At 41.5% G+C, this 27,567-nt stretch overlaps 2 long non-coding RNA genes across 2 annotated transcripts in view; one reads left to right on the forward strand and one right to left on the reverse strand.

Annotated features, from left to right (window-relative positions):
- LOC144587579 (uncharacterized) overlaps positions 1-27,567 on the forward strand; it is a 127,030-nt gene that overhangs the window by 95,544 nt on the left and 3,919 nt on the right. The gene's annotated exons all lie outside the window — the stretch shown is intronic.
- Positions 146-11,332, reverse strand: LOC140704302 (uncharacterized). The gene is made up of 2 exons (XR_012083400.2): positions 9,689-11,332; positions 146-822 (listed from the first exon to the last, which is right to left on the reverse strand). It is a non-coding gene; the product is annotated as an uncharacterized LOC140704302 (long non-coding RNA).

The raw sequence follows: 27,567 nt of genomic DNA on the forward strand, positions 1-27,567 counted from the left end.
TACCTTTATTAGACCATTAAGAATAATAAAGTCTAATAAAGGTATAACCTGTTCCTGCATCTATATGGATACAACCCCCCAAACGTTTCTTATGTTCTTAACTCTCCAGCACCCCTGCCATGTAATAAAAAAAGGCACAAACGTCCATATTAGAGATGTCTCTTTATTGGATCAGTCATAAACATCACAAGATTGCATGCACGTTTTTGCTGGCATTTGGGCTTTCTTCACAAAGATTTTGACCTAGTATGGATCTTGGACTTCTATGATCGGCTGACTTTTGCTTTTAATTAAGAAGCGATGTTGCCATGCAATAGAGAACAGCTGGAGAAAGACAAGGCAAAAAACAGATAACAAAAGAATGACATCATTTGCTTATTTTTACAGTTTTGCTTCTCCATCTAGTCTTTCAGGCCTTAAAGGGACCTCTGAGATAAGAATCTACAGACACAGGGAAACCCCCAAGGCCCCCGCTTGAACTTCCTGAAAGGGATGACCCTAGATGAGCTTCTGCAGAAAGGCAATGAATTGATTGGGCGACAGATCATGGGAATGGATGGGGGAAGCAAGTGCAATGTTTGTTTATTCTGCCTTTCTAGGGATGGGTGAAACATATGATAGTGCTGGGAAAGGCTGCCTTCTACAACTCCTCCAAATTCCCCCTCCAGCATAGCCTGCATTTACCCACGTTTACCAGAATGACTGTGGACCTTCCTCCTCTTGCATTCCATCAGAGGATGGTGATCCTTCCTTCCAGATCCTGTCCTCCTCCCTTTGCTGTCAGCCCAATTCCCTTTGCTTTTCAAAAGTTGCTTGCTTCCTCTTTCCAATGAAGAGAGAGAGAAAAACCCAAATAACTTGCCTAAGCTGTTATCCATGATATGGGTTTACTCACATTTGTAAATCTATTTTACAGATGGAAACAATTTGCACATTTTCTAAAACACACACACACACACACACACACACACACACACACACACAAACACACACACACACACACACACACACACACACACAAAATCCCCATTAATGCAGCTCCTTTGGCTGCTGATCCATTTCCGGGCTCAGTTCAGATTGCTGGTTTTAACATATAAAGCCCTAAATGGCTTGGGACCAAGGACCATGTCAGCCTTTAGGAGCCTGTGTTAAGATCATTAGGTAAAGGTAAAGGTTCCCCTTGACATTTAGTCCAGTCGTGTCCGACTCTAGGGCACGGTGCTCATCCCCGTCTTCAAGCCGTAGAGCCAGCATTTTTCCGTATACAGTTTCCGTGGTCATGTGGCCAGCGCGATTAGACATGGAATGCCATTGCCTTCCCACCATAGTGGTATCTATATATCTACTTGCATTTTTACATGCAAGTAGATGTAAAATGCTTTCAAACTGCTAGGTTGGCAGGAGCTGGGACAAGCGACGGGAGCTCACTCTATTGTGTGGATTCGATCTTACGGCTGCTGGTCTTCCGACCTCGCAACACAGAGGTTTCTGCGGTTTAACCCGCAGTGCCACCACGTCCCTGTTAAGATCATTAGGGGAGGCCTTTCTCTCAGTCCCACCACCTTCACAAGTGGAAGGGACATGGGAGAAGGCCTTCCCTATCACTGCTCCCAGTCTCTGGAACTCCCTGCTACAGGAGGCCAGGTTGGTCTCATCTTTGCTGTCCTTTCCCAAGCAGGAGAATACCTTTTTCTTTAGGCAAACTTTCCCTTAATGACTGACTGTCTAGGCGAAAACGAACTAGATTGTTTATATTTTGTTGCTTCTAAATATGCTTTTCATAATGTTTGTACCAAACATTTTTAATATAATATTATGAATCCTTCCTTAATATTTTGATAGTTTACTGGATTTTTTTATTTTTTTATTTTTTTTTTTTTTGCTTTTAATATTGTGTTTTTCATAATGTAAGCCACCTTGGATCCATTTTTAAGGGGAAAAGTGGGGTAAAATATGTTTTAAAAATAAATGAAATGGGATAAACAGCAACAGAGAGACTGTCTAAAGTCTTACGTTTGGCTATTTGTGTGTTTCATTATATTAGTGCTTATTTATTTTAGTTATAATATTTTTAACCCACCTTTAAAAGGACCCAAGGTGACAGTATTTAAGCTAATAACATTGTATATACAATACTAAAAGGATAAATGAAAACAATTAATTAGGATTTTCATTGTTTTGTTATTATTATTTGTTTTCCCCTTGAGCTCCCCTCTACTAGCTATATGGTAAGTAGCTAGAGCACAATTCCTGCCATTCTGGAAATAACCACGCCTGTTAGCTTTGGCTAACAAGAAGACAGTTTCATGTCAGCTTTTTATAAGAATTACTACTAGCCAGGATCCTGTTGCTGACATGGGCCACAGCACAGATCACAGCTTCCATAGCAACTTGCCATAGTGATCCATGCTGTTGCACTTATGCTGGCGTACATAGGATTCTAGCCACCAAAATGTGCAAAACACATATTTAGGATGGAGCAAACTTGAGGAAGACCCAACTGATCAATATTCCCATTCCAATTTACCAAAATTGATGCGGCTGCTGCCGACAGGGGAAGTGACGCTAAGGATTTGCAGGCTTCATTGGGGAGAGGAAGGAAGTATGTTTGACGAACAAAGGGAGTAGTCGTGTTGAGTACAAAGGGAAGTGGGGGACAGGATCCAGAAAGAAGGGTCTTCATAGTTACAGTCATGTGATGGAATGTAAGAGGAGGCTGTGTGTGTGTCCACAGTCATTTCAATAGCGTGCGGTTCCCATTAGCCCTGGGAGAAATAGCTGTGCTATGAAATCAGAATCCACTTGCCAGAACCTAACAGGGCTTTCAAGATATTTAAGAAGTGGCTTTGCCAGTCCCACCACCCAGTATGTTTCTATGATTTACTGGGTATTTGAACCCAAGTCTGTTGACTCCTAGTCCATCGCTCTCTATCCATTAGATCAGTGATCCCCAACTTTGGGCCTCCAGATGTTCTTGGACTACAACTCCCAGAAGCCTTCACCACCACCTCTGCTGGCCAGGATTTCTGGGAGTTGAAGTCCAAGAACATCTGGAGGCCCAAGGTTGGGGACCACTGCATTAGATGACACTGGGAACCCCCAGGTAATATAGTCAGTAATGAGGAAGATTGGATGGCACACAATTTTTATTATTATCTTAGGGAACAATACAAATAATGTGCAGGGGCTAGGGAGAGGTTTTGCTCAAGGAGAGGGCGTTTTTCTTTCCAACCCTTTACATAACATAGTTCAGTACTTTTCCCATTTTACAGGTGAATGACTGAGGCTGAGTCAGAATTATGACTTGTTCATACTCATAGAATGAGCACATGCACAGCAGAGATGGAAATTTATTCCAGTTGAGAATCTGGAATATTACCTTTCAGAAGTGCTATGCTTTTTAAAAAGTAGTTCATTGTCACTACTACTTCTTGGATTAAGAAAAAAAAGAGCACAAATTGTGTTATTCTCATTTTCTCCGCCACCATATTAATGAAGGATTTACAACACTTCATGCTTCAACAAAGGCTTGCATTCTTTGATCTGCCTTGTTGCTTTTAAATGTGTTGTAGTATTGACTATATTTACCACTTTTAATATATTTTGTTTTTCATTCTTTTTAAATATTTGCATTGAAGGGTGCCAGAACTAATTTCTAACTAATTATCCTGGCTCTGATATATATATAGTCCAGTTAACACAAAAGAATAAATAGAGTAACTTGGAATCTTGATGTGGCAATAGGTATAGAATGGACGTTAGTATGTTATTGTTTCTCCTCTTCCCCATTAACCTCAATTCCCCTTTTCCTTTTTGTCACCCCCTTGTTAAAAAAAAAAAAAGATATATATAGTCCAATTAACCAGGGACAAGGAGATCCAATATATACTGTATTTGTTTATTTTCAGCTGAAAGCAAGCAAAGATAATGGACGCAAGTTCGCCCACCAAACATGTGAAGAAGAGCACCACCCACTTATAACAGAGTACACATTTTATAAGTTTTGACAAGAGGGAGGCAAGGGGTGTGGAGAAGGAGGAGAAAGAGGGGTTGCTAGAGGGGCTAGCCTATTAGTAATAACTCTTCTCTCCCGTCTTAGCAGAAGGTAGCTCTCTTATCAGTAACCAAGGACAAATTCTTAGTTAGACTATTTACTTGCAAATGTTGACTTTTTTGTGATGTAAGCTGCCTTGGGAACTTTTTAAGGAGGAAGATGGGATAAAATATTTTGAATGAATAAATAAATAAATTGAAGCATACCTCTCAAAACGCCTAAAATTACATTTAAAAGTTGCCGGGTGTCCTTTCAGCAAGAAAAGCAGGATAGATATATTTTAAATAGATATAAATAAAATGCATGTATTCCATACAGAGCACGTTACGTTACCATAGTCTTTCGAGACTGAAGGATGCCTAATCTAAAAAATAAAATAAATAAAGTAGCTTTAGGAACAATATGTTAGTTGTTACACCAGCTGAGTCACTTTAATCTTATTCGTTACATTGCTTTTGAAAGATAACTCAGCTCCACCCTTGTTAATGAAAAACACAGCACATACGTTACCAGCCAGAATTGTACTGATTACTTATGTCAATGTAAAATCAAAATGCAAGAGAAGGCTATACAGTACTTTTATAGTCAGTGTAAGTGTGGTGTGATGAAAACTGCAGCAAGTTGCCACTAGATCACAAGTTGCTGCTCAAAATCCATATTGTGGGCTAGTTTTGTCACTTGGCACACAATGGAGAATACAACAGGAATTTATTAATGAGCAGGAATGCACCACTGTTATTTACACCAAAGCACTTACTCCAGCTTAAATATCCAGTCGGAATCTGGCCATTCTATTTATTCATACTTTGTTCTATTCCTACTCTCTCTAGCCACTGGAATATCTTCCTATTTTTCTTCTTTCTTTCAAGTTATTCACCAAGGGACGTGGCGGCGCTGCGGGCTAAACCGCAGAAGCCTGTGCTGCAGGGTCAGAAGACCAAGCAGTCGTAAGATCGAATCCACGTGACGGAGTGAGCGCCCATCGCTTGTCCCAGGTCCCGCCAACCTAGCAGTTCGAAAGCATGCAAATGCGAGTAGATTAATAGGGACCACCTCGGTGGGAAGGTAACAGCGTTCCATGCCTAAGTCGCACTGGCCATGTGACCACGGAAGATTGTCTTCGGACAAAAACGCTGGCTCTATGACTTGGAAACGGGTATGAGCACCGCCCCCTAGAGTCGGACACGACTGGACAAAAATTGTCAAGGGGAACCTTTACCTTATTCACCAAAATGCGATCAAATAACAGTAACTTGAACTGACACGCAATCTCCCACTGTATTATCTCATGTTGCTTGAGAGAATCTTCCCTCACCAATATGTTCTCCACACAAAGCTCCTTGATGGTCTGGCAATAACTCTAGGAGATGCGTGAAATAACTCACCTGCAGTCCAATACAGTAATTCCTACCTCCCAATAGTCAATTATTGTTTTGGTCTGGGGTGTTTGCGCCCTTGTCTGTGTACAGTGCTCTGAAGGGAGAGAAGCTGAAGGGCTGGATTAGGAACTCAGCTAGCACTGACCGGTTCTGAACAGCCCCACATTTTGCAAGAATTGTGTAACACACCCTCCCTTGGCGTGTCTTTAAACTCTGAGGGTTAACAGAGGGTCAGAGAAACTATAATTATAGCCCAGACGCCAGTAAGGTCTGACATCAGCCAGGATCACTTTCTGAGTAGTAGATCCCAATATTCACGTACTGAGTGGCCACTGTCTCATAGCTCAATCATGGCTCCTCCTTCTCGGACTTTGGCCAGAGATTTTGGCCTCTGATTTTGCACAATTCCCAGTTTAACTGGGGAGGGGGCAGAGGAAGGATGCGATTGCTTAGTATATTCCTCATGGAGAACGTGACACCCTATTTTCACAGAGAACCAGCTTCTTCCTTCTGGCAACATTCCCCTGCACGTACTGTATTCCTAGCTGATGTTTTGTTCCTTTATATGTCTCTATATTTCCGTATGTCAAAAGCAGCAGCTGCTTAGAAACTAGGGTCAAAATCCAATTGAGGAAAATCCTAGACATAAAAAGCAATCAGGAAGTCATTGTTTTCCCTCTGACAGGGTGTGTACGTGACTGGTTGTGTCCCCCCTTTTTGCAAGCCATGTTTTCAGGTGATGGAAAATGTACTGGAGAGAAAGATTTGTATGCTTATCCTTGTGTAGTTGCATAAATTAATCGGAGTCTGAGCTCGGAGTCTGAGCCAGGTGGAAAATGAAAACTTATTTGGCAGGGTTTGTTCCAGCTTACCATCACTGAAGTGCCAAATAATATTTATGGAGGGTGGCAAGGCATCTTGTGGCCCTCCAGATGTTCTTTGTGGCACCTTGGTTATGGGCTCACCTTCAATCAGAGAAACACACACACACACACACACACACACACAGAGAGAGAGAGAGAGAGAGAGAGAGAGAGAGAGAGAGAGAGAGAGAGAGAGAGTTTTTTCTTTATTTCATGCACCCCCAACCGCCATACTCCTGTCCTTCAGGGGCTGGTCTTTCTGGCATATCCATTTATTCAAGCTTTCAGGAATAAACAAGTGTTTGGTTTACATTTCACAGCACCCTCTTTGCATTGTGTTGAATACATTTGAGCAAACTCAATGAGTTAGGTGTCCGCCCCCCTTCCCCTGCCCCTTTTGGTAATTTGGGATTTTAGATATATTTGTGTTTTGAGATTTTTAACTGTGTGGTTTAATGTAGCTCGACAGCCACTCTGAGCTCTTATGAGGAAGGGTGGGCTCTCGAAAGACAGTAACAACAACCTCCACCAGTCTTCCCCATTGGCTATGCTGCTGACAGCCGACGGGAACAGCAATCCAAAAATATCTGGAGGACATATGACTGGGCACACTTTGGTCCAGTTCAAACATAACATTCCTGGTGTAAGAAAGCATGGCAGAACAGCATGGATCATCAATGCCTCTGCCCCCTCCTCATCAAAGATGACAATGGAAAACTACCACACTTATGGAAATGACCATTTTCCATGACGTCTGTAACCAAGGAAATGATTTCATCTCTGATTTCAAATCAGAATATTAAACCACAGCTTCATTAATTATTTCAATAATCTGGTTAGTAGACAGCACTGAAGTGACTGCTACCCTGTTTCCCTGAAAATAAGACAGTCTTATATTAATTTTTTTTCCTCCAAAAAAACGCATTAGGGCTTATTTTCTCGGGATGTTTTATTTTTGTCATGTACAACCATCTACATTTATTCAAATACAGTCATGTCATCTTCTAGTTGTTGCACAATGGTGGAGGGCGGGGTTTCACTTCACTACACTGTTTCCCTGAAAATAAGACCTAACCTGAAAATAAGCCCTAGTATGATTTTTCAGGATGCTTGTAATATATGCTGTACCCCAAAAATAAGCCCTAGTATGATTTTTCAGGATGCTTGTAATATAAGCTGTCCCCCCAAAAAATAAGCCCTAGTTAAGTGAAAGCCCACCTTCCACCACTGTGCAGCAAACAGAAGATGATATGACTGTACTGTATTTGAATAAACGTAGATTGTTGTACAGTACATGAAAAAATATATGAATATAAGCCCTAATGCTTTTTTGGAGCAAAAAGTAATATAAGACCCTGTCTTATTTTCGGGGAAACACAGTAGGGCATATTTTTGGAGTAGGACTTATATTACAAGCATCCTGAAAAATCATACTAGGGCTTATTTTCAGGTTAGGTCTTATTTGAGGGGAATCAGGGTACCAGGTGTAGACATGACAGGAAACTAATTTAACACACTCCAGAAATGATGCATTACAGTGCAAGAAGGAACAGAGGGAGGCTCATGTAGACACAGAACTTGCTCTCAAACCAACATAAACCATGATTTGTTTTAGAGTGAGAACGAATAACTTTGTTTTTCCCTAAAACCTTGAAATCCACCAATCAGATCAAGCTGTGGAACAGTAGCTCAGAAAGGCAGGTGCTGAAGACTGAAGACTTTTCCAGATGGCACCTTGTTCTTTTATTGCCTGATTCCCAAACGAGGGTGAGGCTTACCAAGATTTGAAGTTAAGGTGTGACAAAACAGGTATTTGTCCCGTTCTTTGTCCCACGAAACTCATTGTTTCTTTAGATATTTATTCTGGTGACTGCACAACAATAGTCACGAGTAGATCCAATCTTTTGGCATGAGTATACAATATATTTTCTTCAGCCAGCAGGGTTTTTTCCCCTCCCTATAGCACTTCCAGATGCATTAGTTTCTCTTCCTATAGCTAAAACTGTACTGTATTAATGCTATGGGCCAGTTGCTGGGCAATTGTACAAATATAATTTTAAAATTATATCTGTAAAAATATTTTTCTTCCTAATTAAGTGTTCTAGCACTTAGCTAGGAAGAAAAATATATTTAAAAAATACAATTTTAAAATATGTATTTTAAAATTTTGCACTACAGCCCAAAACCAATACAGCACTCATTTAAGCACAGAATATGTCTCGTCAGTTTAGCATTACTTCTAAATATTGAAAAAAAAACATTGAAAAGGGAAGATTTCAATGCTGGCAAAAGGGCAAGCAAGAGGGTGGTGATAATGGAAGATAAGAGTGTAAAGGAGTCTGTGTAACATGTGGACGGTTTAAATGCACCTTCCTGGGATAATTAAACATCTCCATGTGAACAGTAATAGCTATTTAAATGCCATTATACGGTATACAAGAGGGGACGTGGTGGCGCTGCGGGTTAAACTGCAAAAGCCTCTGTGCTGCAAGGTCTGAAGACCAGCAGTCGTAAGATCGAATCCACGCAACCGTCGCATGTCCCAGCTCCTTCCAACCTAGCTCTTTGAAAGCATGCAAATGCAAGTAGATAAATAGGTACCACCTCGGTGGGAAGGTAACGGCATTCTGTGTCCAGTCGCACTGGCCACGTGACCACAGAAACTGTCTACGGACAAACGCTGGCTCTACGGCTTGGAAACGGGGTTGAGCACTGCCCCCTAGAATCGGATACAACTGGACTAAATGTCAAGGGGAACCTTTACCTATACAATATAAAGAAGTTTGCATCAACCAAGGACATACTTCTGAGTGGTAATGCCCTTAGCTAATTAGTTTGTATATTTTCTTTCTCCCAAGACAGGTATCCAAGGCAGCTAATAAAATATTCGACAAACAGTACTACTAAAATAAACCAGTTATGATGGTAAACGACAATTAAAATCAGAACATTTTTAAAAGATCTTGGCTAAAAGGCAGATCAGTTTATGCTGAAAACAGAACCTCAGCACATCCAGGCCTAGATTCCTTGCCTTCTGTATGCCATCAGTTGCTGATGGCTTGCCTGCATAAAAATGTCTTAGCCTGCTGGCAGGACAACAAAGGGGGGGGGGGGCACTGTAGAGTTTCCTAGCTGGTGTTTCAATGCAACCACAGAGAAAGCCATCTCCTATCCAAATATCTAGTCTGCATCCTCAGGCGTGGAATTACTTAGTTCAAAACCTGATGGAAAATTCACTGAGCAGCCATTTTGAGGCAAACTCCCCCTCATTTGCAATAATGCCTAGCCTATCATACTGGATAGTAATAAGAATTACCGGCACAATATATGTATAAATGCAAGTTACTTATTATAAGAGGTTCCTATTACAAGAGATTTTGTCTTCCTTTTACCTTTAGTTTCCTTAATTGCAGCTTGTAGACCTAAAATCCCTTCCTCCCAGGTCCGGTGTTGTGAATTGGCCTCTGAGGAACCGAAGCCAAAGAATGTCTGGACTTCAGGAAGAAAGAAATAAGCGCTGCTAAAGTGATATATTTGGTAAACATGCCAAGGGCCTTTTCTCTTGCTGGTAATGGACTGTGATATATTTATGCTGAGCTTGCTGAAGCGTGAATTCTTGGAAGTGATTGAGACAAGCACATTTCTCAAACTCTCCATGGAGAGAGCCGGTTTTCACCAGTCAAAGGAACAATGAAATAATTATTTTCTCCTCTCCTATTCACGCATAAATACAAGCCCGCATGAATAGCAACTTTTTGTGGTGCATCTGGTTTAGAAAAAAACAACTTGTTCTCCAAGTTGAACGGGGACACATCAAAAGGGCTCACGGTTTGAGAGATATTCCATACTAAAAGAAGTAAACAAAAAAGGTGTAACGGTGAATTTGCACCAACCTAAGGTCTCATTTATGTAATACATTCACTACGTTTGCATATTATACCAAGCTACGGTATGGTTTGTTGAAATACGGATTGTTATGGCATGTGTTGTGAAATCCAGGATGTTGCGATGTGCAAATTAAAAATACATCTACTACTAACCCAGTGTTTCTTAATTATCCAGAAACCACTATTTCCACATACAGTTTGCTAATAAAGTAGAACCAGAATGAGAGAGGGGCACAAACTGGAAAAATTGTGGTTCAAGATGGTTCGTGGAACCACAAACTACCCAGAAAACTGAACCGCAAACTGGCTTGATTTTCAGTTTGTGCCCGGTGGGCAGGCGGGCTTTCCTACTCCTGTTGTGCCACTGCTGCCATTGTCACCACACGGAGAAGCCAGGCATGCGCAGAGATAGCAGGCCCAGCTCCCAGAAGGGACATTGGGCTGCCATCTTTGGAGATGGCAGCCGTGGGGGAAGGAAGAGGAGAAAGAGGCAAGGGGAGGTGGGGAGGCAATTGGGGGCGCAGAGGGAAGAGGGGGGGCATCCATTTTGCTGGAACAAAGCAACAGGTAGGAAAAAGTTTGGGGCTTCATTTTGTTTCAGCAGAAACTGAACCACAACCCGTTTTTTTTTTCTGTTCATAGTTCAGTTCATACCCATCTATAATCAAAAACTTTACCACTTGTTAACTCACAAATTCCTGTTTGGGTAGGGGCAGTCCTTTCTCAAAGTGGGGCATTGTGGGTGGGGTAGCCACAGAGACTTGCCCGCATTGGCACTGCCACAGCCCGGGCAATCCCTGCCCTTCCCTTTGCCCACCATGCTTTGAGGGAAAAGTGTGGCCCTCAAGGTGGTTGTGGGAGGGCAACTGCCATTAGCCCTAGCCTGCATAGGGCATGTGTGAAGGATGGTGGGAGTTGTAGTCTTGCAGTATCTGGAGAAGCACACTTTATCTGCGCTTGCTTTACACATGGTTTAGGGTGAAGTATCTGGGATTCTGGAGGGCCTTATATCAGTCATTTGTCTGCTGTGGCCTCATCACAGCGTGAAAACAGCTGGGGCGGTTCTCTAGAGATGGCCTATATGCTCTGCTTTGTGCAGATCCTGTCCAATATATGCCAGTTATAGCATTGGCCACAGCCACAAAGTACCCAAAAAGGCCACTGATGCTGTCAGAGGCTGTTAAAAAGATGGTGATAGTGGCAAGTCACTGCCCCTCACAGGCCAATGCCTGGGGAAGACATCTCAGTAAACTTAATGGGAGGGCTCACCTCCTAGCAAAATAAATCAAATTACAAATTAGCTACAGTATTTTGACCATAATGCATTTTATGCACTATGGTCACCTGGTCACAGGACTGGCTCCTTAACAGAGAGCTGTGGCAGTTTTTGCAGTTCTGTGTTCATAAGTTCTGTGTGCAGAAATATTGGGCAAGATACTGGCCGCTGTCTTTAAATCCTCCTGATTGACTTTGCTGTCAAAGATGTGCAGCCCAATCCTATCCTAGGCCATCCGCCCTCAGGGGAAAAGCCATTATATTTGAGGGGATACCCAGTGTGGTGTATTGGATAGAGTGATGGATGGAAGACCTGAGTTTGAGTTCCTGCTCAGACAATAAAAACCAGAGTCTGTTGGGCTGGAACTGGTAAAACTAAATCTCACTTACGTTGAAAGCCCTATTAGGATCACTGTAAATCAGTTCCAACCTGACAATACATCAAAGACACAGATATGTTGACCGAGCTTCTTCTGTAAAAACGTCAGTATTGCAGCTTTAAGATTTTAAGCTCAACATAATTTGAAAATCACTTAACTTTTGCAGGTAACAACCGATGCATTTTAATGCTCATCAGTTCACCTGCTGAAGCAACACTACGTTGAGACTAGAGATAGGCACGAATCACTGGTTTGTGCTGGCTCATTTATCAGCCAAACAAGAGGAGTCAGCACTTCAAAGCTGTGCCTCCTCTGGCAGCCACCCACCCAACGGAAGTGCCTGGAGAAAGTAAGGCAGGGAAGTTAGGCTGCAGCCTCTGGGTGGTTGCTCACCAGAGGAGGCGGGACTTTGAAGTAGCAAACACCTGTTTGGCCAAGAAACAGGTGTGAACTGGCGGCTTGTGCCACAATAGGAAGTTGAGAGTTCAATGATCTAGCTGAGGCCCTCAATGACCCTGAGGTCCCTTTCAGGAGGGTCGACACACTTTTCGGTACATGTGTTCCTTCTCTGCCCTGAATGATCATTGTGTTGATATATTACCCCCTAGATTTGCACTTGGTACGTACTTAAAAAGAATCTTGGTATATCTGTGATTGAGCTTGATTGGCTCTTCCTGTGCTTTGATTAGTTAGTTCCTGGGGAAAACCGGTCTTGTTGCCTAGACTTGTTTGACTTCTGTAGGCCAAGTTCCCATTTGTCACGCCCATGAGCGGAGCACGAACAACATAAGCTTTGGAGGCAAATTGTTGCAAGTTACCAAGTCAGCAGAGACACTTTCTGTTCTGGGTTGAGTTCTGCAGCACATTGCACCAGAAATAACACCTAGGTGGCGTTCATAAGTTGCAGCAAATCATGACCAGAGGTTCTGCTATCTGCATTGCACCAGCATAACATGAAAATAAGCTCCTTCTGGTCTTCTCTGCAGTTGTCTTGGGTTACTGCTTGGAAAGCCTGGTCTAATATTGTCTTTTCTTCTCATTCATTCCATTTCTTTTATCACAGTCTGGATCATCCTTCCTTCTACCACTAGGTATTTCAATCCTTCTTCCACCACTGTTTATTTCATCTCCTGCATTAATTAATTGTTACTGTAGGTCCATTCTGGAAAAAACCCCTGAGGTTTTGATTTACACAAAAGCATGACTTGGATGTGAGTTCAGCAACCAAAAGAGACAAGCTGCCCAGCATCAGAACACAGTTATCTAAACAAAGTTAGACTGAAAAATGTACAAACTTCTGGCTATAGCAATGCTACTAAGGGTGCTACTAGAAAGGGAGGCTGCCTCCCTGTATAATTAAACTGTAAACCACCCAGAGAGTGCTTTAGGCATTAGTATGGGGTGGTATATAAGCAGCAGGCTTTTGCTTTGAAGTGTCAAGTAGAGCTTGCCTGCCTGACACTTCAGCCAGTCATCAGTGTTTGCTAACCTGTCCCCTTTCCTCTGCAGGACAGTGATAAGCTCTTAGGCAGTATCTCCAAGACTTTCTGAAAGTGCTGGTTGAATATAGGAAACAAAATCTCTCTGATTTTGTCGGTGATTGGAGATAACAGGGAGATTCTCTATGGTTGCAGCGATCAGACAAACCGGAGACTCGTTTTTCTGAGGGCGAGAGGACCCAGATCATCCATGGGCTGAGCTGGGCCCATAGAACTGAGTCATCACCATAAACTCACATACATAGACATGGCCTAACACTATGGCAACCTATGTTTTTGGCTTGGCAGCTGGCAATCTGGAATGTATTTATTTAATTAAATGAATTAATTAAAATGGAAGGCCAGCACACTCTGGCTTCACTGGAAAGCTCCTGCTCTTGAATCACCAAAAGACTATCTAGATCAGTGTTTCCCAATCTTAGGTCCCCTGTGTTCTTGGACTAAAACTCACCAAAGCCTTCACCACTAGCTGTGCTCACCAGGATTTCTGGGTGTTGTAATCTGAGAATACCTGGGGACCCAAAGTTGAGAACCACTGCTCTAGACCAAAAGAATGTCCCGTCCATCCACAAGAGAAGGACTAACATCAAGGAACTCCCATCCTCCTTTGCAGGAATAAATTGGGCAGAATGTTGTTCCTAAGAACTCTCTTTGCTTCTTTCCTCTTCCCTCCCAGTTCTTTCTCCTTTTGTGTCATGTCATTCAGATTGTCACCTTAAAAGGCAGAGAGCTTCTTATAATCGATCTTTGTAAGCCACTCTTGGGAAACTTGCCAACTAAACTGTGGAGGTTAAAAATGTGATCAACTGATAAATATGAGTTGCAAATCATTCTGCTCCATCAAGAAAGGAAAGGGAACCCTTGCGAGAGAGAGGAATGAAAATATCAATAGATGAAGACAGAATAAAAGGAAGGGGCAGCTGCCTAAACGGAGGGACTAAGAACTCTGGGCTTTTCTCTCCCCACCCCACTTCTTCCTCTCTTATTTCCACTCTTTCTATCCCTGCCCTCCACATAAAATAACACGCTGTTATGCAATGCAATTGACCTGCCTGGAGCAAAGGCACATATTTCCAAAACCCTAAATTAGCTCCCTGACTAACTGCTGTGCATTAAAGCCTGTGGTAGACTGGAGAATTTTAACCGACGGGCAATTCTTAGTTTGCAAGCAAAGGAGACCATTAACGTTTCTTGGCAGTAATTACCAAGAAAGGCAGGTTTCTTTGTACATGTAGTTAGGCAGAATCTGTTTCTTGGAGCTAGCACTTCATCAAGGAACACAACGAACGCCTTTAGAAGAGGTAGCCATGTGAGTCTGTACAAGCTTATCAGACAAAACGCAAAGAAAGAAAACAAAACAAATCGAAACCATACCAAAAAACAGAGAGAAACATGTGGCACCTTAAAGAGTAATGAATATAGTTTAACGTAAGCTTTCGTGGACACGTCCACTTCATCACACATAAGGAAACAAAATGAAATGGAATGAAATGTAGAGGAAATATCAAGACAAGGTCCACAAAACAATACAAATGCAGGAACAGGGGATACTTTTATTGGACCATTAAGAAAATAAACCAAAAAGAAAAGAAAAGAAAAGAAAAGAAAAGAAAAGAAAAGAAAAATAGATGGAGTTTTCAATGATAATTCACTTTCCTCAGGCTTTGTTTTCTGTCTTCCTGAAGTATTTTTACAACAGGGCTGTAAAACAAACCGAGGCCCAATCACTGCATGTAACCTATGAGCATTTAGAATGTGAAACTGATATTTCATCTACATTTCGTTCCATTTCATTCTCTTTATGTCTGATGAAGTGGACATGTCCACAAAAGCTTATATGAAACTACAATAGTTACCCTTTACGGTGCAACGTGTTTTTGTTTTGTTTTGTTTCTTTGGATTTTGCCTGATAAACCAGCACCTTGTTAATGAGGGGTAATATGCCCCCAAGACCTTATGCAGGCATAAACTGGCAGTAGGAATCTAGCTTTTATTTTAAATGCCTGCCATGCTTAGGAAAAAATCAGGACAAGGCCATATGGTCCTTGAAACAATACAAATGCAGGAACAGGTGATAGATACCTTTATTGGGCGTTAAGGGTAAAAAAAAGCAAGCTTTCGATGATAATGCACCTTATTTATTTATTTTTAAAATGCTTATTTATTTATAATTGATATTTGAGGTATATACTGCCTTTCTCCCAGAAATGTGATTCAAGGCAATTGGCAGGACAATTTAAAACAATAATAGAATGGAATTCAATAAAATAACAAACTTTAAAATAGAAATGAATTATATGATTGAAAGGCAATTAGAATTAAAGTTTTTTAAAATCAATTAAAAATAACAGCAATAATTTAACTTAAAACAATAAGAATAAGCACATCAAATTCTAAATAATGGTTTGTGTTAATTTAATTTATTTCTTTTGCAGTTAATGGGGGTGAGGACAACTTATTTCAATTGATATAAAAAACTTGAATGCCACTGACTCAAGAAATTTAGGGTCACCTCTACACTGAACCATTTTAAAAAAATCTACTAGCTGACATTCAGCTTGGCCTACCTTACCAGGCTGTTTCGAGAATACACAGCAGAGAAGAAAGCCATGTGTCCTCACTGAAGAAAGGCAGGATAAAAATGCAACTTACAAGTACAATAAAGGAATAAGAGGAACTGATCATTCATCAGTTGAAAGGTCAGGTGGCCAAATAGCACCACAGAAGGACCCTAGACCATTGATACCTTATATAAGAGCATGCTTACTGTACAAACAACCAGAATTTATAAGTAACAAATAATAACTAATGGGTTAACGGTAATCACTCAGGACATAAGAAAAATACCTTTTTAAAGTAGTGCAAGATGTGGGGAGTGAACAGAGCTAAAGGGAACATTAATCACTTTTTAAAATTAATTTTCAGGCATTTTATTCACAGGCATTTTGCAGGACTTGTTTCAAATTTCATGACATGCTCTAAGTTTTTTCAAAGTAATGAAAAGTGACAATAATTAATTTAAAAAAGGAATGCAAGCGATATTAGTTTTAAAGACTGTAGCAAGTAGCAATGATGAATTTACTGGTCACATCTTTTGTCAGATAATGGGAGCAAATTACATTTTCCCTTCCCTGACCCCAGAGGTATTCCTTTTTTTATTTTTATAATCCCTTTCTCTCTGTGTTAGGATGCACGCAATGCCCCCGAACCGGCTACAGTCTGCCTCAGCATGACTCACAGAGGAATGACGTGGGAGTCTAGAACGGGAAAAAGCCAGCAGGATGGGAGGAGGGCAAATACACACTGAAGATCATAGAGCGGCGTTCCTCAGATTCCAAGCCGTGAATCAGCTCCTGCAACCTCATCTGAAACCCAGCAGTGCAAAGAGCTGGGGTTTGCCTTTTCTGTGGTCACGTGAATGGTGACCGTAGAGGGAGGGGGGGGCTTCAGAGTCAGGGCTGACACTGCTGTGCTCACCAAGGGTCCCTGGAGTCACCCTGACCTGAAAGGAGACCAGAGGGAGCCTGGGGTTTTCTTCACATTCCAAATGCCGTCGTGTCATCTTTTACTTTGGGTTTTCCCCGAGGCCCCTCCTGAGCCAGAGGGCTTGATTACTCAAGGAGGTGACCTGGCCTGTGATGGACGTGTGGGTTGTAATTGTGTGTAAAGGTCTTGGCTGCATACCAGGCGAGGGAACCCCAGATTCACTGATTTCTGGTCAAAATAAAAACAAAAGAATAGGAATGTTTTATCTCTGGGCTTCGTGAAAGCCAAAGACCCACCTCCAGTGGAAATAGCTCTGAATAACAGCAGTAGGTGAATGAGCTCTGAGGGCAAATGAAAGAGAGGCTGAGGATTAAAATACAGTAGTGAAGAGCACATGCTTCTTGGGCGCAAGGCCACAGACTCTGTTGATTCAGTAACTCTCGGTCACTGTAGATCAGAGGCTGGAAAAATTGTGTTTTCTGACCTTAAACTCCCAGACCCTACCTCCCCCCTTCCTGGATGAGGGTACAGGTTGTCTGTGATATTCTGTATTAAACGTTTGGCGGCTGTATTATAGACCAACCATTCTCAAGGAGGTGGCTTCCAAAAGTGTTGAGGCATAATTCCCAGAATTTCATAGATGACTATGTTGTTTGGGGACAATGGGAGTTAGAGTTGAATGTGTGTGTGGAGAGGGGTCACTATGCTGGAGAAAAAAGATGTACAGCATACTGAGCTAGGTTCGACCTGGTGTACAGACTTGTTCTTTGTTCCTCTTTATCCTGAATCATGAGCACTGAGACCTTAATTTTTAGGAAGAAGACCACAAGTTAGGGACAGAACTGATGATTTGGATGTGAATGGTTCCCCCATGCAGCCCCTGGCACCTTCCAAGTAGGCTGTAAATCTGCAGCCTGTCGGTGTAATACTGAATTATTTCTACTAATTACTTGGTTTTTAGCATACAGTATATCACAGAGTACTGTATATCACAGTAAGTATTCGCGAAGGCTTTCACGGCGTAGCCATTTTGACTTCGGGGTGTACTCACTCTTGTTGCCCGTGGTTTAGACATTAATGAGGGGATAGCACATTTACACTGTCATACAAGCTGTATACTCACTGCTTTACATTGTAGTCAAGTGTCATTTCTTCAGTGTTGTCACATGAAAAGATATACTAAAATATTTATGAAATGTGAGGGGGTGTACTCACTTCTGTGATACACTGTATGTCCTATCCCTGTGTTCTTTGATACCACGAGGAGGGGGACATTTTTTTCCTGCAAGTGAACATGTTTAGAAAAGGTCCCCTCAAAAGAACAGCTGATAGGCTGCCTGCTACAGTTCCAGAGGGCAAGCTTCCCATATCCACCTTGGGGAAAAAAAGAATTCATATTTTAGAATGCAACTTCTATTCAAAGCCCCTGGCCTTGTTTCTCAGATGGAGAGGCAACTCAAGACTGGCTGGAAAGTCATTAGGATTCCATCCTGCTAGAAGGTGTTTATGTAGTGCACTAAATAGTATATCTGTCAAAGTCTCTTCATTATTGTTAAAAATAATGCAAACAGTTGAATAAAAAGAGATGCCTAAGAAATTGGAAAGCTGGACAGTGAAGAAAGCTGACAGGAAAACAATTGATTTGTTTGAAACGTGGTACTGGAGGAGAGCTTTGCCGATATCCTGGACCACCAGAAAGATGTACAAGCGGGTCCTAGATCAAATCAAGCCTGAGCTATCTCTAAAGCCAAAGATGTTGAACCTGAGGCTGTCCTACTTAGGGCACATTATGAGAAGGTAGGATTCTCTGAAAAAGACAGTAATGTTGGGAAAGGTGGAAGGCAGCAGGAAAAGAGGAAGACCAAACACGAGATGGATTGATTCCCAAAAGAAACCACAGGCTTGAATTTGCAAGAACTGAGCAGGGCAGATGAGGACAGGGCCTTTTGGAGATTGCTCATTCATAGGGTCACCATAAGTCAGAGACAACTTTTTAGCGCCTAACAACAAGAAGTTGGAATTGATCAAATTTAAAAAAATATAGAACGAATTGGAAAGGGAAATGCCAAAAACATTCTCCCCTCATACAAATCCATAGAAGACAACATTGTGTACAATTCTTCATCCTTTCATCTAAATTTTTTTTAAAATAAAAATAACTGCATTATACCTCTAGAGATGGACAATCAAATTGATCAAGAGACTGGAGTAATTCCCCTCTGTTGCAGCATTCAAGGCTGCCAAACTTAGAAAATTGTTGAGAAAGGGTGAAATGTTACGAGGATGTATAAAATGATGTATGATATTTAGAAATAGCGGGAATCTTTGCCTTCCTCTTATTAAACTTGAACCCAAAGAAGTCACTCATTGACACTAAATGGCAAGTCCACTAAATGGACTGATAAAAGGAAGTTCTTCATCTATCATCTATCTGATCTGTCTCAAGATGTAGTAATGACTTCCAATCTGACTGCCATGAAAAAGGGGTTAAATAAATTCAGGAACGTCAGGGCTGTTCAAACCTGTGTATCACCTCCAATTTCACTTTTGTGTATTATCTTGGTGGGCAGCTGCAAAGTAGGGCTACCCGTGATATTCAAGTACTGCTTTCCCATAGGCAATTGGTTGAACAGAACCCTGGACTAGGTTGGCCCTAGTTTTGTTCCATCATGGCTCCTCTTATGTTTGAAAATCAGACAGCTCCTTTGTCCCATGTCACTGATCATAACAGCTGGGGCTGATGGGAGTTGGGAGTCTGGCAGCATCTGGAGAATTATCCTTGCTATTCATACTTATCGGAGAGTAAGCCCTGTTGAATTTGGTAGGATTTATATCTCAGTAAATATAGATACGTTTGCAGAAACATGTGGATAGTTGATGATTCTTATCTTATTTTCACCTCCCCAACTGTCATCTACCCCAACAATCTTTCTAATAATAATTATGTGCTGTCAATTTGATTTTGAGTTATAGTTAGTGACGTCTTTCCAGAGTTCTCTAGGTATACTCTGAAGTGGTTTGCCATGCCCTTTTTCTTGGGGTGCCCTGGGACCAGGCAGCTTGCCCAAAGCTACACAGACTGGTTCTTCTTCCATGAGGCACTGTGAGGAAACTGAATGCCCTACCTCAGGCTCTACAGACAGGTACCCAACTGACTGTGCTATTTGGCCTGCTTATACTCCCTTCCCATAAAGATTTTAAAAAGCAAATTAAAACTAAAGCTTGATGGTCCTCAGCCAAGCAGAATAAGACAGAGTGAAAGGGGCGATTGAGTGTTTTTCAGGTTGAACATGAAACTTCCCCATTTGCTGAAAGCTAAAAATAACCGTGAACTCAACAAAGCCTGGCTCCCAGCACTGAAAAATACAGCCTGCAAAAGGTCAACGAACTCTTACCCAGCCACAAGGACCAGTGATCACTGCACAGGAAAGACCAGCTAACGACACCCATCAATCACAGTGACAGATCATTTCTCCCCCTTTACACAACAATACACCCACAGCAAAAACACGCTGATCACCATAATCACCCAATCTCCTGAAAAGGACAAAAGCTGATCCCACAGCTATAAATAAAAACTGCAACAGAGCACGCACAGAGTTCTGACTCCTGTCCTTTGAAGATGCCAGCCACAGAGACTGGCGAAACATTAGGAAGAAAAACCTTAAGAACACAGCCAAACAGCCCGGAAAACCCACAACAACCATTGGATCCCGGCCATGAAAGGCTTTGGGACTCCAAATATTAGGAAATATTATTAGTTATCTTCGGAACTATCACATCTAGATTTGGATATATTTGGAACTATCCAAATATGGCATTATCCGGTGAATTCCAAATATTTCTGAATCCATATGCACTTCCTTGGACCAGACAGTTGTTCTTTGTTTTCTAAAGAGCTGAGCCTCTCAGGACATGATCACATGGATAGTTGTTCCAAGTTTGACACAAACAACAGCATTTAAGTCACTGTTGTTTTTCACACAGAAGCATTTAATTATCCTGGGCATGTGCATTTTACGTTTCAAAATATCACATAGACCCACTTTCCCTCTCATGTTTCTCTGCCATTATCACCACCCTCTTACCTCCACCTTCTGCCGGCCCTTTACAGAAGTGACCACCCCCACCCACTGGTATCTGTGTACTGTATTTCATAATTCATATATAATTGTTATGTAACACATAAATGCATAAAACACATGCACACATTTAATGTATTTTAATTAATGTGCATTTGAATTCCTATCTTTTTTAAAATAAGATAAATGAGTGTTAAATTAACAAGGATGATAAGCATTTAAAGCAATGCTATATTTATTTTATGATACTAAACTAGGTGAGGGAGATACTTTAAAAATACAATTTACAAATTGCTTTGCAGTTGTGGTCTTTACCAGTGTAAGCAGGTGGCAGGAAAAAGGAGTAAGTTTCACCCAACACCACTCCCAACTCTGCACGTTATCGGTGATGTCATCTGAACATGCCCAACAAAGATCCACAAAGCAAGACAAGATAATGCCAGCGGAATTGCTACCAAACATAAACACCCCCACACCCACACACACCATCAGCACCACTGGCCAAACAAAATATACTACATGCTCATGTCAATCATCATCTTAGAACTCCAGAGCTGGAAGGAACTTTATGGATGTTTGAGTCCAACTCCTGTCAAGGAGGCCCAGTGGGGAAATCAAACTCCTAACCTCTAGATGGCTAAACCACTGAAGTATCTATCAGAATATATTCACGAAGGCTTTCATGGCCGGGATCTAATGGTTGTTCTGGGTTTTTCGGGCTCTTTGGCCGTGTTCTGAAGGTTGTTCTTCCTAACGTTTTGCCAGTCTCTGTGGCCGGCATCTTCAGAAGACAGCAACCTGTTCTATCTATCAGAACTTTGGTGCTGCATTTAAGGCACAAAAGCTAGATTGGTCAGGCGGGGCACCTGAAATGTTTACCAGCACTGGTGTAGCAAAATTGGATAGATTAGAACTTGAGCAGCTTCTGGTCCAGAAGACAAACAGGTAGACAGATAGGACTCAATAACCTTGTGAAAACGGAGATATCATGCTGGGTTTTTTATTCCCCCCCCCCCCCCGACATGCACAGATATGTGGCTATCTAAATGTTTATTCTTTCGATTAATTTAAACAATTTAAATGTTTAAAGAAGTTCAAAAGGTCTCTAAACTGGGATTGCGTGTGGTTTCCTGCTGAGTCAGAAAACCTTCCGCTCCCGCCACTTCAGTCATTGTAACAACAATGTTAAGAGCAAATAACCAACCAATTTGGCCCCTTTCATCAGGAATCGTACTGCTTTGCTCTGCCTAATGGGCACAGATAATGGCCAGGTGGAAATCTGAAACAATACTGTGCCTACGGATGCCATACCAAAACGGACACACACCTGCTGCCAGAATGATTAGTCTTGCTGCCTGGAGATGGGCTTTGTCCGACAAATCAGCACATAAGAGGCAGATACCGTGGACAGTAGCAACTTCTTTCCACAGTAAGACATATGGAAAATGCAGCAGAAACCAGATATTGCTTCCAGAATCACAACACAAGGACGGAAACTGGTAGTGAATCTCAAAACTTTGTTGTTGTTGTTATATTAGCAAATGTGCCTGACTATATCCAGCTTGAAACCCCATGAATTCCCCCTCACCCCACGGCCATTCTGCCTCTCCAATTTCTTTTTGACAACAGTTTTTCTCTGTTGAGGGTGGTGGTGGTGGTTTGCAGAATATAATTAAAGATGGGTTGGATTGTCATGTTACCAACTCTTAGTGTGCTTCAGGCATCTCAACATTTGAGAAGATGACTTAAGCTCTCCCAGAACCCAGCAGCCACCATGTTGAGGAGTAACATACCCAGTTATTGAAGAGCTGATCCACAAAATATAAATACACTTAATTTGCATAAAATCTACAGACTGATAGATTAATGCAGAATTTTGATTCTTTGACATGGAATTCTCATTCCTGTTGTAGTTGTTGTTTAGTCGTTCAGTCATGTCCGACTCTTCATGACCTCATGGACCAGAGCACGCCAGGCCCTCCTGTCTTCCACTGCCTCATGGAGTTTGGTCAAATTCATGTTGGTAGCTTCAATGACACTGTCCAGCCATCTCATCCTCTGTCGTCCCCTGCTTCTCTTGCTTTCACACTTTCCCAACATCAGGGTCTTTTCCAGGGAAATTTATCTTCTCATGAGATGGCCAAAAGTATTGGAGCCTCAGCTTCAGGATCTGTCCTTCCAGTGAGCACTCATGATTGATTTCCTTCAGAATGGAAATCTCATTCCTACCTCCTCTCATAATACATAAATAAAAATCCTTCCAAATGGCACATTTATAACACTGGGCAGTTAAAAAAAATGGGAAGAGCTCTACTGGATCAGCCCAAATGTTCTTCCAGTCCAGTACTCTTGTTCTAACAAAGGTTAACCAGACACCTATAGTAAGCTCAGAATCAGGACATTAGTGTGCAATAGCATTGCTTTTACTCCACACCCACTGACATCTCACTTCTGATGAGGCCATCCCAAGATATTATACTACCTGAGGTACAACATCAAATGCCCCCACAATATACATGCATGTTTAAACTGCAGTACTGCAGTCAAGCCTCTGCTCACAACCCGAGTTCGATCCTGATGGGCTCAGGTAGCCCGCTCATGGTTGACTCAGCCTTCCATCCGTCCAAGATCAGTAAAATAAGTACCCAGCTTGCTGGGGGACAAAATGTTGTTTGCATAATTATGTTATAAACCACCCAAAGAATGCTCTAGCACTATGGGATTGTATATAAGTCAAAATGATGATGATATAATACACAAGTCATAATGCATAATGTCCCAGGCAAGGAACACTACTTTGGTACATGGGGTTCAGAACTAGTAGTCCTGATAAGCTTATCCTCCCTATATTTGTCTCATCTCCTTTTAAAGCTGTCCAAGATGGTAGCCATCGCTGCATCATGTGGCAGCCAACTGCACACTTTAGCTATGCAAAAAGAAGCGCTTCCTTCTCAAGGGTTTCTCACTTTCTGTTGCTTTAATGGTATTGAATCTCCTTTGGCTGAGTCCGCTTTCTGCTTAAACCCATCCTGACCACATCACTTTCCGCCAACGTGCCACTGAAGGCATAGATAAGTATACTTACAAAATCACTTCCCCAGAGCAATACAAGAGAGGCCGAAAGAGGAAGGAAAAGGATCCTGCTAATGCACCACATGTGTTCCATTTCCTCATAGTCTGACCCAGCCACGCCAGCGAGCTGAGCTATACCATAGGATAGATAGGTTTTTCTAGTTAGAGTTTCCCTTCCAAAGAAATAAAGCTTGGGTTTTACTTCTCTGAAGCTCAAATGGTGACATTAAGGCTGTCCTGTTTTGGGGCATATTATGAGAAGGCAAGGCTGGCTGGAAAAGACTATAATGCTGGGAAATGTTGAAAGCAGCAGTGGAAAAAAAAGGAAGACCAGATGTGAGTAACCCCCCTAAAAAAGCATGGGGTCACAACCTGTGGGTCAGAACCCCTAAGGGGGCGGCCAAGTGTTTTCTCAGGGGTCACCAGGCTTAAACAAAGCAGGGGTTTCTGTCTCACATGCCTAGGACACAGCGTCAGTGTAGGGCTCGTTCCTCTGCCCAGGTTACAAATGGTGGAGAGGAAGGGGCTCACATCACTTGCGGCTGCAAAAGAGCCACTCTAGGCTGGCGGGGGGGGCGCATTAAGGGGCGGAATGGCTAAGCTGTTGCTTTGGTGTGTGATGGGGCTACAAAAAAAAGGCAAAGGCTATTTTAGGATGGCTTAACACAGGTATAGTTTTCCAGGTAGCTAGTTCCCCTCTATTCAGCACTGGTTAGGCCTCACCTTGAGTATTGCGTCCAGTTCTGGACACCAGACTTCAAGAAGGATGCTGACAAATTGGAACAAGTTCAGAGGTAGGCGACAAGGAGGATCAGGGGGCTGGAAACCAGTCCCTGTGAGGACAGACTGAAAGAACTGGCCATGTTTAGCCTTGAGAAAAGAAGACAGAGGGGTGATAAGATAACACTTTTCAAATACTTGAAAGGTTATCATATGGAGGAAGGCAGGATCTGTTCTCGATTATCCGAGAGTGCAGGATATGCAACAATGGGCTCAAGTTACAGGAAGCCAGATTCCGGTTGAATACGAGGAAAAACTTTCTAACTGTTAGAGCAGTAAGATAATGGGAACAATTACCTCAAGAGGAGGTGGATACTCCAAAACTTGAGGCATTCAAAAGAAACTCAGACAACCATTTGGCAGATATCCTTTGATTCGTATTTCTGCACTGAGCAGTGGGTTGGACTTGATGACCTTATAGGCTCCTTCCAACTTCACTATTCTATGATTCTATGATCCGTTCAGTTGTAAGTAATGAAAACTTTTTACTCTTTCTCCTACTTATGTCTCAGCACGAGTGATTGAGACTGTAAGTTCCAGCTGATGAGAAAAAGGAGTGGACTACTCTAGGAAACTTGAAGCTGTCTTGCTCTGTGGATCTCTGCACTTCTACTGCACAGCTAGAGGAATTTAACCAGAAATTAAAACTCTGCATCAAAAACTTTGTGTCAAAGTCTTCTAAAGTTGCCTTTAAAATGCCCTTAGAAAGTAACTTTGCAGAGTAACTTGTTGTACCTAAATAGCATAAAAACATGAGGATGAAGAATCAAAACGAATCTATACATGGAGAAGAAGCAATAAGAAGGTTAGGTTTTTGTTTTTCATGTTCTTTTGGGTATAGAATCAGATCAGCAGATAATAACTTAGTGGTCTGGTGTAATGTTCCGGTGGTCCAAGCACAACAGACAACTATTCTAGACATCATTTAATTTGTGTAATGTTTGCTCTATGTGAAAAGTTGGTCATGAGTATTTAAAATCCTAATGATGAAGTAAGCTGTGGTCAATGAAATCTCATGCCAAATAAAGCTTCTCCATCTTCAAAGGTGCCATAAAACTCTTGTTTCTTTTACTTCAATGCAGCTATATGGCAAATATTTATACACTGTAAGACGTATGGTATGTCTCAAAGAGGTCACTGCCAGGCGTGAAATGTCACATTGTCAACAACCTGTGCCCAGGAAACAAGTAGTCTCATGTATAAATATTTGCCATATAATCCCACTCATGTCTGGGGAAATAGACTTGTCCATGAAAACTCACATTAAAATATAGCAGTTACCATATTTTTCCATGTATAAGATGATACTTTTCTCTAAAATATTTAGAATAAAAATGTAGAGTTGTCTTATACAGTTAAGTAAGGAGGGAGAGGGATCAAAGTGCTTTGTGTAGCCTGCATAATTAAATTGTAAACCTCCCAGAGAGTGCTTGAAGCGCTATGGGGCGGTATATAAGCAGCACGCTTTGCTTTTTTGCTTTGCTTTTTTCCCCCTCTACTTTCTTTGCAAGATAATGGTGGGGGAAAGCAGGAATCATCAATGCACTTTGATTCCTGCTTTCCCTCTCCACTTTTTGCAAAGAAAGTGGAGGGGAAAAGCAGGAATCAAAGCACTTTGATCCCTGCTTTCTCCCTCTACTTTCTTGCGAAGAAAGAAATTCTAGGTTAGAAAAGTGGGGGACATCTTATACGTGGGGGTGTATTATACACGGAAAAATACGGTCATTTTTAAGGTGCCACATTTTTTCTTCTTTTTTAATATTTTTCATTTATTATGCTAGCACAGAAGAACATGGCTACCTCTTCTAAAACTTCAAAGCCACCTTGGCTTATGGTCCAAGGTGGGAGTCACCTTGCAACATAATTTTGAAGCACAGCCAACCCTGCTTGGAGCACCCTATAGGCCACTGCTGGTTCACAGTATTTCCTCACGCTTCCCAAGGAGTGTGTCTGAATAACTGATTACCTACATTACTCATTAATGACAAAACTTTAGCAAATCTCAAAGGAAGCTTTGAATAATAGGATCCTGTGGCTGATCGTATATTATGCATCAGCTGTAAGAGAAGGAAATAACGTATTATCTAGGTTTACTATTTGAATCCCAGAAATCTGATGCCTAGAGACGTGAACTATTTCCCCACCATGTTGGCTGTTTGTGAGGAAGTATGCTTTGATTGTAAAGCTATTTTAAAATACTTTCCTAATTTTAAAAGACAGATGAGGGAGTCCAGATGTTGTTCTTTCTCCTTTGGATCTTGACAGCATTCCTCTAATTCGTTAATTATCTGCTGTCAAGTGGAATCCAACACAGAAAAATTGGCATGCAGGATTGTTAATTTGGAAACTTCCTTTCCATTCTTTCATTTAAATAACAAACATAAAGTTCTGGGAATTAAAAAATCCATTCCTCCTATTTTCCTCCTGTAAAGACAAGAATTACATCCAGATGTGAGGAACATCCAAATATGCCCCTGGTGAACATACTTTGCCAAGATTATCTATTTATATATTTATTTAAGATTTTTATATGCTGCCTAACTGGCAAAAGTTCTCAGGGTGATTTACAAATGGAAAAAAAACCCATACTTATAAATTGCTGTTAATACAGTAGAAGGCTGGTCTAGTTTCCCTTGGAAAGGAGTTTCATGAGGAGATAAAGTCCTTTTCAAACCATTCAGTATCACTATAACAAATGCATGGTTCCCTGGAAAGCTGCTATAGCTCTCAATTTGGGTCCATCAAACAGATAAGTTGCTAAAAGATTAATGGATAATTGTCATGCATATTAAACATGGCAATATCTGGTC

This window comes from Pogona vitticeps, chromosome 2 (genome assembly GCF_051106095.1).
Source record: "Pogona vitticeps strain Pit_001003342236 chromosome 2, PviZW2.1, whole genome shotgun sequence".
Lineage (NCBI taxonomy): Eukaryota > Metazoa > Chordata > Lepidosauria > Squamata > Agamidae > Pogona > Pogona vitticeps.